This window comes from Salmo trutta, chromosome 25 (assembly GCF_901001165.1).
Source record: "Salmo trutta chromosome 25, fSalTru1.1, whole genome shotgun sequence".
NCBI lineage: Eukaryota > Metazoa > Chordata > Actinopteri > Salmoniformes > Salmonidae > Salmo > Salmo trutta.
Genome location: NC_042981.1, coordinates 35,670,469 through 35,682,626, shown reverse-complemented (window position 1 = coordinate 35,682,626; position 12,158 = coordinate 35,670,469). Strand labels below are relative to the sequence as shown.

The 12,158-nt window shown below is 43.4% G+C and overlaps 1 protein-coding gene across 1 annotated transcript in view; it reads right to left on the bottom strand.

Moving 5' to 3' along the window:
• Positions 1-2,752, bottom strand: part of LOC115162496 (transcription regulator protein BACH2-like) — a 47,832-nt gene extending 45,080 nt beyond the window's left edge. The window contains exon 1 of the mRNA XM_029713847.1: positions 2,452-2,752. The gene's annotated coding sequence lies outside the window, so the exon portion shown is untranslated. The remainder of the gene's footprint in view (positions 1-2,451) is intronic.
• Between the last annotated feature and the right edge of the window lie 9,406 nt (positions 2,753-12,158).

Here is a 12,158-nt window from a genome sequence, read left to right as displayed (position 1 = left end):
ATTTTACAGTAGTATTTGTGGTTATAAGGTTAAATTATTGAGAATATTGTTTAAAAAAAGTGAAGTAAAAAAAAAAAGGTTAGGTTAGGTTCAGACTTGTTTTTGATGCATTCATAAAATGCTGTAGCAGCTATGCTGAATATTTCACTTTCACAAGCAGTAGCCATTCATGGGTAAAATCACAGAAAAAAAGCCCCCCAAAAAAGCCATATTACAACCTATGTGTTGTGATAATTGCGTTGTTTGCTCTATAACCTGTTAGTTCATATGCCTTGCCGTGATATATAGGCCTGAGGCCGAGACAATAAGAAGACACAATGGCATAATAAATTCAACCACACCTTTGTTTCATCACAAAACTATAGAGCAACCTCTGTCCGGTGAAGTCCACAAAGCATATTGCATGTAACAAACAGTTAAATGACCTACAGCATGGTCAAGCAAGTTAATGTTTTCGACATTTTCGGACCACTAAACAACTATTGATTTAGAACCATGGAGTTACTGAAAGTCGCAAAGAAAACAGGAGCTGGCGCCACTATTACAGCACCACGGGTGGGTGTATAACGCGAACATCTAGCAACCCCAAAGTTGCAAGTTCGAATCTCATCACGGACAACTTTAGCTAATTAGCAGCTTTTCAACTACTTGCTACTTTGCAACTACTTAGTATTTTAGCTAACCTTAACCCTTTAACCTAAATCCTAAACTTAACCCTGACCCATAGCTAACGTTAGCGGGCCACCTACTAGAATTCGTAGCATATCATACATTTTGCAAAAATCGTTACATATCATACGTTTTGCTAATGTTTAACATATTATACATTTAGCAAATTCGTAACATACAATACTAATTGTAATTTATCATAAAAAAATGGGTTATGGAAATCCACAAATTAATACATACCATACAAAACATATCATACTAAATGTAGTGTCTCGGATTTATGTACAGAATAATACGAAATGATGGGCTGAAACACATACAAAGACCGAGGGGCGCTGTTTCGCTCGCTCGAATGCTTTCTCCGGTGAGATACATTCAGCCGCCTGCGAATTGATGAAACATTATGAAACACACAGAGACGAAAGATAAATGATTTTATTGGTCAATTTTGGGGGGAAACCTGGCTTCACTTGGCATCCATGAATACACGCCACTGTTCACAAGTCATCTCTCACATGCCACGTTCTATTCAATTTAGGACATGATCCTGGTGCGTGGCTGTGTGCATGTTGCTAGCTTCCCCATGCATGGTTGAATGTGTTCATTGACTAGCTCTGGCAGACTGACAACAACTCAGGGTCGTCCAAGTCCCACCTCCTCCTTGCCCCCTGTCCCTCACTCTATCCTTTAATTTCAAAACAATGATGCAAATCTGCTTCCTCGGAATCATATGCTGTGCAAAACATGTTCCACTCTCAAGTCCTTGAGTTGCTGTTGCACCCAAATCCGCCTTTCCCGGTCATGTAAGACCATAAACAAGGAAAGATAAGGGAAAGCAAATGACCTTAGTATGATTAGATTAAAACAAAGAGGCAGCTGTTCAAAGACTGCTCAAGTAACAGGTCAGGGAGTGCGAGTGACACCACATTCCAGATTGAAAGATTACAATATTATTAGATGGCCAGAAGGGGTAGACGAGATTCATGCATGGCACTGAAACGAAATCCCTTATATTAAATCAAATTAATCAATCAATGCAATTAATCCCAAAAAATAAGATTAGGACATTCAATAATTGATAATTTAAAAAGAATAATTTCAGACATTCATCTACATATGTTAAGATTTATTGTCAGCTGTAATTGGTGTTTGTTGCCTAACACGTGGGGAGCAGAGTGACATCTAGCCGTGAAACAAAAATTGTCAATGTGTAATTTATTTCCCGTTTTTTGTGAGTAAAAATCTATATTGCATGATTGCAAGTCACTAATTCGTTGAAAAACGTTAATAAAATGTCCTTCTAGCGCGGCCAAGGGCGGGAATAAGAGCTACGAGATGTGATCCTTTGTCCCTCTCTGCCCCCCTTTCCGCAAAATGACAGTGCCCCTCATCGTTATGGAAGCTCGAGTCATGTTGACCACGCAGCGACCACCCACCCTCTGCGCTTTGACCGTTCGAAAACATGCCCCCCCACAACAAAGCGCACTGTCACCGTTCTGCACAATGGGACGACCACTTCAAGGTACAGCCAAATGAAGGATATTCGTTCGCTATGCTGATTAACAAAGTAAAAAAAAATCAAAAATACACGCGTCTCTATGCATTTACGTATGCATATGATTTGATGTCAACAAAGAACTTATGGGAAATGTAATGCAATGCGCGGCAACGTCAGTATAAAACAATCACTGCAAATTGAACCATGCAATCGGGAAAAGGAACGCACTTTAAACCAAAGTCATAATGTAATTAGTTATAGGTAATAAGCAGTAATAAGCTCACCGTAACTTTCCCGTTTTCTTGCACGTCAGCGCTCCGTTGGTCTCTTACAAATTAGAATGGTTCCACATGGTGACTTCAGCAGCACCCCCTCCAAACTGCTGAAACCGCGTGCTTTTCAATAGTCATCAATATTTAGTTTTAGAACGTGTAAAAGTGTGGTTACACTATTACAATTGCTATTCAGTGAATGTTACGGTTTTTGTCCCTTTGAAAAACAGCGTGCAGCCTCCTCTGCTGTTTGTATCGATTATGAAACGCCTTCTCCCAGGAGCTACATTGTTGACATTCGAGCGCTGACGTCACCCTGTCCCTCATTCACAACAATGCGCTGTGCAGAAATTACGCTACAGCCCCCGTCGTTTTGACATTTTACTCAAAATAGCGGGACGCACTTGGGGTTGGTGAATTGGCCTTACAGTCATGTCACCGTAAGTCCCCGTTTGGCTATAGAAGTGTTTGATTCAGCGCGGAGCGAGGCACAGGAGGATGGCTAGGAATGAAAACAGCATACAATGACGATGATCCTATGATGATCCACCATTAATAATAAAGGACAAAATAACATCCTATCGTCATACCAGCCCGAAGCCATAAAAAAGCTACAATAATAATAAATAAAAAAATCATAATAATAATAATACATCTCACTGATGACACATTTAAACCCATTTATGACCAACCCCCCATTAACTGATTATCATCACTCAGAGCAAACAATCCCCTTATTGCACATCACCAGTCTCTCCTTGAGTAGCAGAGATGCTTGTCAGACTCTATTCACATCACTGTTAGACCTCAGGACACAGAAAGCATGATCTCATCCTGCTACAGATCCATGACTGACTGACTGAACAATAGCCAGCATCAGCAGTGTTCACAACCCCATTCCCCATTATGCTACTAAAACCCTACACAATCACCATCAAGTGATGATGATATAGGCTATATAATGGTAATGCTACTGATAGTATATTTTTCTAAAATAAATAATACTATGACCTATTAGTTTCAAGTTTCAAAGCATATTTACGGAAGGCATATGTGTCTGTTTGAGCATGCAGCTAAAGGTGAGAATGCCACAGGCAGGAAACAGTGGGCTTTGACATGATACATGCTTGTTAGTCACCTACACAGAAATCCTATTTCAAGATAATTGTTTCAGGCTGTAACACAGAATGTGCGTGAAATATCATGGCAAATCTCTCCACTGGACAAAAAAACCTACCTACATTTCATTTGAATGATCAAATATAGACAATAATAATCAACAGGCATGTATTACATAATTAGACAAATATGATTCAGAGGTTACAGCAGACATGAGACTGTCCACTCCTCTGCATTATGCAGAGACATATTGGTTCAGTATGGAGGCCACTCTAATATAGGTTGAACAAGGGAGTAATAGTCAGGCAGAGTGTGTTTTCTAATATAGAGACAGCGGATCCCCAAGGAGCTTGCACGCTTTAACGTTTTATCAGGTTGTCACAGACTTGCTGCTCCTGGAGCCCATTTATTTTCCCTGTGTGGCATGGGCTGGCTAGGACAAGAATTCGGCCCAGGCACTTTATCCACACCAGCCCAGATCAATGCGCACGCTGCCAACTCATATGCTCAGTATGATGGAGAGAGGAGTGTCTTTGTAGTGTATTTCTTTGCTTGTATGTGTGTGTGTGGGAGGGGGGGCTTAAGGGTAGGCCTTGTCAAAGAGGTGGGGCTGGCTTTAGAAAGGACTGAAAGATGGTGATGGACTCAGAGTCACAGAGGGAGGAAGTTCCGGAGCCTAGGACCAACCCTGGAGAAGGCCATGTCGCCGGAGCTCTGGAGCTTCGTCCTGGGGATGACAAGGTGGCCTGCTGTGGTGGAGCAGAGTGCACGTGTGGGTTGGTAGGGGAGAAAAAGGTCTGAGAGGTAAGAGGGGGGCAAGATCGTGAAGGGCTTTGTAGGTCAGAAGGAGGGTCTTGTAATCAATGCGTTGGGAGACAGAGAGCCAGTGGAGTTCACAAAGGAAAGGGGTGATGTGCTGCCAGGACTTAGCGTGGGTGAAGACTTGGGCTGCAGAGTTTTGAACCATTTGGATCTTATGGAGAGAGCTTGAGTTGTTTGCCGGAGAGTACTGAGTTGCAGTGGTCAATAAGACAGGAAGAGATTAATGCATATATGAGGGTTTCAGCGGCAGGATGGGAGAGGATGGGAGACTTTGGCATTGTTGCAGAGGTGGAAGAATGAGGATTTGACAGTCTGTCTTATGTGGTGGTCAAAGGCGAGGGTGGAGTCCAGGATGACACCAAGGTTGCATGTGTGGGGAGAGGAAGAGACGTGGGGAGAGGAAGAGACAGTGGTGTCAATGGTGAGGTTGCCAGTTTTGGTGAGGTTGGATTTGGTGCCTATGAGGAGTTCCGTTTTATCACTGTTAAACTTGAGTAAGTTTTGTTGCATCCATGTTTTTATTGTAGAGAGGCAGGATTCAATGTGGATCAGAGATTGGTTGGGGAGGGATTTGGTGCTGTTGTAGAACTGAGTGTCATCGGCATAGCAGTGGAAGTCAAGTTTGAAGTGACGGAGGATCTGACCAAGGGGGCTGATGTAGATGACGAAGAGTAAGGGACTTAGCACAGAGCCCTGGGGGACACCCTGTGTAACTGCAGCTGAATCTGAGGTGTGGCAATTGAGGGAGATGTAGTGGGTCCGGTTTGTGAGGTATGATTGTAGCCAGGACAGTGCAGATCCTTCAACACCTAGACCCTCAAGCCTGATGAGGAGGATCTGATCGCTCACTGTATCAAACACAGCACTCAGGTCGAGGAGAATCAGAATGTTTAGGGCACCAGCATCAGCAGAGGTGAGGAGGTCATTGACAACTTTTGAGGGGGCGGAAGGAGGGACCCTACACCTGGAGGGACCCTACACCCTGACCCTACACATCCTACTTAGACACAGGCAGTCGTGCTGACCCATAACATTGGCAGGCCAGTACAGCGTTTCTCAACCATTCCTGTACCAGTGACTGGCAAGACATGGTCCTCCCCTTGTTTAACAAGCTCATGTTTAAAACCAATAGAAATATGTAACAACACACTGGAGATACAACTCATCACTATAATTGGGCCTCTGCTCTAGCCATTTTGTTTAACTCCCTGTTGTGCTGTCTATCTGTCTCAGCATCTTCTCTGCTGTCACTCTGTGCTTCTTTTGTTCTCTGTGTCTGTCGGCTACCTATTTCGCAACAAAGCCTCCTTCACTCATGCTGCCAAACATACCCTCGTAAAACTGACTATCCTACCGATCCTTGACTTCGGCGATGTCATTTACAAAATAGCCTCCGACACTCTACTCAGCAAACTGGATGTAGTCTATCACAGTGCCATCCGTTTTGTCACCAAAGCCCCATATACTACCCACCACTGCGACCTGTATGCTCTTGTTGGCTGGCCCACACTATATATTCGTCGCCAAACCCACTGGCTCCAGGTCATCTATAAGTCTTTGCTAGGTAAAGTATCTCTACTTGCACATCATCATCTGCACATCTATCACTCCAGTGTTAATGCTAAATTGTAAATATTTATTGCCTTACCTCCCTACTCTTCTACAGTACATTTGCACACACTGTACATAGATTTTTCTATTTTTCTTTTCTTTTGTGTTTTAACTGTACGTTTGTTTATGTGTAACTCTGTGTTGTTGTTTTTGTCTCACTGCTTTGCTTTATCTTGGCCAGGTCGCAGTTGTAAATGAGAACTTGTTCTCAACTGGCCTACCTGGTTAAATAAAGGTGACATAAAATAATTGAAAAAAAAACAAGTCTGTCTGTCTGCTTAATCCTTATACATTATAAAACCCAAGCAAATGGCTTAGGCTATATTACAAATTAGTGCCTGTCATATGTGATCCCCTGAATCATCACCTGACTCATCACCAACCCTCAGCTTTCATTACTATTACAGGGCTACAGACTAACCTTTTCCCCTGGTGTCACTGGTGCCACTAACTTTTACAGTTGGTGGCACCAGGCCATGATTTGGTTGGACCCAAATCACGAGTTATCATCTTATAAAGTCATTCACAGTTGTCACAGGCATCGAAATGAGTAGACCAAAGCTGTCACGTCCTGACCAGTAAAAGGGGTTATTTGTCATTGTAGTTTGGTCAGGACGTGACAAAAGCACAGTGTGTATAGTGCTAATATTTAAATTTTTAATGAAGACACTCGAACCAAAACAATAAAACGACTGACAACAGTTCCGTAAGGTACACTGACAAAACGGAAAACAACTACCCACAAAAAACAAAGGAAAAACAGGCTACCTAAGTATGGCTTCCAATCAGAGACAACGATAGACACCTGCCTCTGATTGGAAACCATACCCGGCCAAATCATAGAAAACAAAACATAGAATGCCCACCCACCTATCACACGCTGGCCTAGCTAAACAGAGAAAACACAGCTCTACTAGGTCAGAGCGTGACAGTATCCCCCCCCTAAAGGTGCGGACTCCCGGCCGCAAACCTGAACCTATTGGGGAGGGTCCGGGTGGGCATCTATAATTGGCGGCGGCTCTGGTTGAAGACTCTGGGCTGCAGGCCGCCGCTGAAGACTCGGGGCTGCATGCCGTCGCTGAAGACTCTGGGCTGCAGACCGTCGCTGAAGACTCTGGGCTGCAGACCGTCGCTGGAGGCTCCGGACTGGGGAGCGTCGCTGGAGGCTCCGGGCTGAGGAGCGTCGCAGGAGGCTCCGGGCTGAGGAGCGTCGCTGGAGGCTCCGGGCTGAGGAGCATCGCTGTAGGTTCCAGACTGGGGACCTTCGCTGCAGGCTCCGTGCCATGGATCATCACTACTGGTTCCGCGCCGTGGATCATCACTGGAGGCTTTGTGCCATGGATCATCACTGGAGGCTCCGGGCCATGGATTATCATTGGAGGCTTCATGCCATGGATCATCCCTACAGGCTCCGGGCCATGGATCATCACTGGAGGCTTCGTGCCATGGATCATCCTTACAGGCTCCGGGCCATGGATCATCACTGGAGGCTTCGTGCCATGGATTATCACTGGAGGCTTCGGACCATTGATTATCACTGGAGGCTTCCTACGGGGAGCTGGAACCGGTCTCACCAGACTGGGGAGACGCACTGAGGACCGCGTGCTCAAAGCAGGCACCGGCCGTACTGGGCTATGGTGGCGCACTGGAGGGAGAGTGCACGGAGCAGGCACAGGACTTACTGGGCTATGGTGGCGCACTGGAGGGAGAGTGTGCGGAGCAGGCACAGGGTATACTGGGCCTTGGAAGCTTACTGAGGGCTGGCACAACCCGTCCTGGCTCGATGTTGACTATAGCCCGGCAAGGGCGGAGCGCTGGTACAGGACGAACTGGGCTGTGCTGGTGAATGAGGGGTACCGTGCGTAGAGCAGGTGCAGGATAACCTGGGCCGAAGAGACGCACTGGAGACCAGATATGTTGAGCTGGTGCACTTCTCCCTGGCTGCCGGCCAACTCTAGCACGGCAATGGTGAGGAGCTTGCACCGAGCACACCGGGCTGTGAGTACGCACTGGCGACACAGTGCGTATCACCGCATAACACGGTGCTTGCTCGGTCACTCGCTCCCCACGGTAAGCACGGGGAGTTGGCTCAGGTCTTAACCTCATCTTCGCCAATCTACCCATGTGCCCCCCCCAAAAAATTTTTTTGCCGCTGCCTCTCGGCCTCCTGTTGCTTGCCTAGCCATTCCTCCCAGTATCGCCGTTCCGCCTTTGCTGCCTCTATCTCCCATTGCGGACGGCGATACTCCCCAGGCCTTGTCCAGGGTCCTGCCCCATCTAGGATCTCCTCCCAGGTCCACTCCTCTGAGCCATACTGCTTGGTCCCGCTCCTCCTCCTGGAGAGTGCACGCTGCTTGGTCTTCTTGTGGTGGGTAGTTCTGTCACAGGCGTCGAAATGAGTAGACCAAAGCGCAGCGTGTATAGTGCTCATATTTAAACTTTTAACGAAGACACTCGAACCAAAACAATTGGTTTTTCTATTTATTTATAGGTTGCATTTATAGGTTGCACCTCTTGTCACTAAGTTACGTCATGCCATCGTTATGAACGTTCTCAAACTGCCCACTATCGGTGGCGCCATAGTGGTGCCCTAAAGTGGTGATAAGCCCAGTCATACTGGACAGAGGATAACTAGCTACTGTTTATTCTAAATTACACTATAGTGTCTGGAAATATGATGCCATTTCTAAAGTAGTCAAATATTTAGTAGGAAACAACTTTGCCAGCATTATCATGTTGTCAAATTTACTTTAGACAGATGGCAATGTTGTCATTAACTAGCAAAGTTCGTAAAAAATATGTTAACGTTAGCTATCTAAAATCTGGTGGCCTCCCATCAATCTTAGCCTGCTAGCTAGCAAATGTTATACTGCGCCTAAAGTCAATCTGGTGACATCAAATTGTTTTTCTACTAATTATTTGCCTCCTTTTGAATGCCATTGTATTTCCAAGCCACTGTAAAGTATTTTTGATGAAATCTTTGTCAGTGCTCATTGACGATGCATTGAGTAGAATGCTATGTCGGGCATCAGTCCAAAACTAATGTTCAAAACAATATTGTGACGAAATATGCAACCCATGAATAGGCACCCTTTCCGTTTTTACGATCCATGATCTTTGCTGTCTAGCTGATGACAGAGTCGGACCAGGTCTATTTTGCACAATTTCTGTTATATTAATCTATAATGAGCCTTTGGTTGATCAGATCGCAAGTTGGGCCAGCCCAAAAAAATTCAAAATACATCTTAACAGGCCGGCTGCCGGCTACGTCACCTTGTCACTTATTTATTTTTATATTTAAAAAAATATGTTTTGTGTATGTCAATTTAGACCAGCCCATCTGGAATTTGCCAGAATTGCCAGATGGGCAATCCACCCCTGGTATTCAGATTGGCCCACATTTTCAATGTCAAGCGGTATAAATAACCAAAGCTGATTCTCACTGCAGATCTATCTGCTCAATAGCTGGACATGGTGTAGTAAGTGGTAATGCAATGAGCCAGTGATGGGAATAATCACACATTTTACACTTGCTTCAAATGCAGTGTAAAATTGACAATGAAGATACATTAGAAAATTATCAGATGTTGCTTTGCTAGTCATATCCCATATAAGCGACTGTCAAAAATGCATTTCTGCAACAGATAATGGAGGCAAGGAGACACAATTACACACAGCCAAACTGACAAGTCCCCCAGGAGGCCATGGCCTACACTTGAACATGACCTGGAATTGAACAAAACTCTGCTGTCAATTCTCTCAATTCCTCCACTTTCTTTTAAAGGAGAGATTAAAGATGACACAGCAGTGACAGATCAGCTTGTTATTTTTCTTGATGGAAACATGTAGGCTACATTCCTGCGTGGGCAGGTTGGTGGGTGGGTAACTGGGTTCAAACTCAGTCCAAATGTTTTGTTAAAGACTGAGGGTTGTATGGAAGCATTCATACACAAAACATGAAATCGAACAGCCTTATCAAATTGCCAGGAATCACAGTCTTATTGCAGCCAAGATTATCATACTCCTTTTGACCTAATTAAGCTACTGAAATAGCCTACTTTGGTAACTATGGAAACACTTTCAAGTAAATTTGTTTCGCAAACATTATGAACACAATGTCTATCATAAATACAGATGAAGGATCTTAATTTGACCACCCTGTTGCAGGAGAACTTGTAGTGTATTTGAGGTTTAAAAAGGCTTCTGAAATCATTTCTACTTTGAAATTTGAATTGATTATCTCTTATGAAAAATGTATCAACCCCTACAAAAATGTTTAATAATTACAATCCACATAATAATTTACCTTTCCTGTTACTGCAGGATTATTTTCCTGCCGTAGCAAACTGGCTCAAATTAAGATCCCATATCTGTACTGCGCAAAATAACATTTACATTTTTGGAAAGAACTTCATACTCAGAACAAGTCAATGTAAGGGTCAAAGGCAAAGCATACTCAACATGCAGGGAAAACGACTGTATGAAGACCAGCATTTTCACATTAGCTGAGCAGCTTGTAACAGGAATGCCAGGAATGACAGAGAGAGTGAGATCATCAGTCTTTTTCGCCAACACAAGCCAGTCATGTTAATCACTAGCCAGTGATTTAGCCGTCATATCCCCACTGCACTGCAGACAAAGCAAACCCCCTCTGTCAGGACTGAGCAAGCCCTTTGTCATCACACTGTTTCAACTGGGAGACAAAACATACTTCAGAAACATAAAAATGGTTTCAGATTTGTTCCATACCTTACTCATATACTTCATTTAGATGTAAAGGAGTTCATGACTTTATTCAGTACGTTTGATGAGCATGCAAATGGCCATATGCACATAAGTTGATCTTGAAGAGGGGCTACCAAAATGATTTGGTATGCATTAAATGCATGACCAAGCACAATGTTTAAATAAATTATATAAAAAAAAAAACAGTGCTCAAAGCGTGTCACCAATTTACAAAAAGGGGGAACAAGTCAATTGAAATAAAGGACATTTATGCTGATATTATTCTACTTCCCAAAAATACTATCTGAATAAATATTTTTCTAAGAATATATCAAACCATTGAAAACATAGATAACAGGAAATGTTTTATGCACTCAAGCATACAGGTGTTTCAGAACTGTCAAGTGACACACAAAGTGCAGATGAAACCAAAAAGATATGTTAGGGCAACAGATTATATTATATTCAATCACGAATGCCTTAATACCAAGAATGTAAAAGCAGCCTTTTCTTGTGTGCATTCACTTTTTTATTTCAGTACTTTTGAAGTTCTTAAGATATACATTCAAAAGTGCATTGACAACCTTTTCCGATTTTGCAAGTCAAAACGCTATTTAGAAAAATACAATACACAGTGAGATACAACCTAAGGCAACTTGTGAACACACACGCACACAGAGGGCAAATCGAGCAAACAAGTGTGTAACACATTTGTGGAAGTACAAGACCAAACTCCAAGTCCACAACCAGCACATACACATTTAGGAGTGAATACCAAAGTGAAAGACAAAATATAAACACTAATACTGAGTGGACTACGTGGTGATGGTATTCTAAATTTAGAATGAGAAAACATATCGAAAACATCTTAGGCAGATAGACTTGAGAAAGATCTCAAAATATAGGCTACATAAAATTAATAAAAACAAAAGATCCTTTATAAATATTGTCATTGCTTCTCAAGGAGCCACTGCATATACATTGAGAGTACAAAACATTAGGAACACCTGCCCTTTCCATGACGTAGACTGACCAGGTGAATCCAGGTGAAAGCTATGATCCCTTATTGTTGTCACCTGTTAAATGCACTTCAATCAATGTAGATGAAGGGGCGGAAACAGGTTAAAGAAGGATTTTTAAGCATAAGAGACAATTGAGACATGGATTATGTGTGTGTGCCATTCAGAGGATGAATGGGCAAGACAAAATATTTAAGTGCCATTGAACGGGGTATGGTTGTATGTGCCAGGGGCACCGGTTTGAGTGTGTCAAGAACTGCAATGCTGCTGAGTTTTTCACACTCAACAGTTTCCTGTGTATATCAAGAATGGTCCACCATCCAAAGGACATCCAGCCAACATTGGGATCAACATGGGCCAGCATTGGAACACCTTTGACACCTTGTAGAGTCCATGCCCTGACAAACTGAGGCTGTTCTGAGG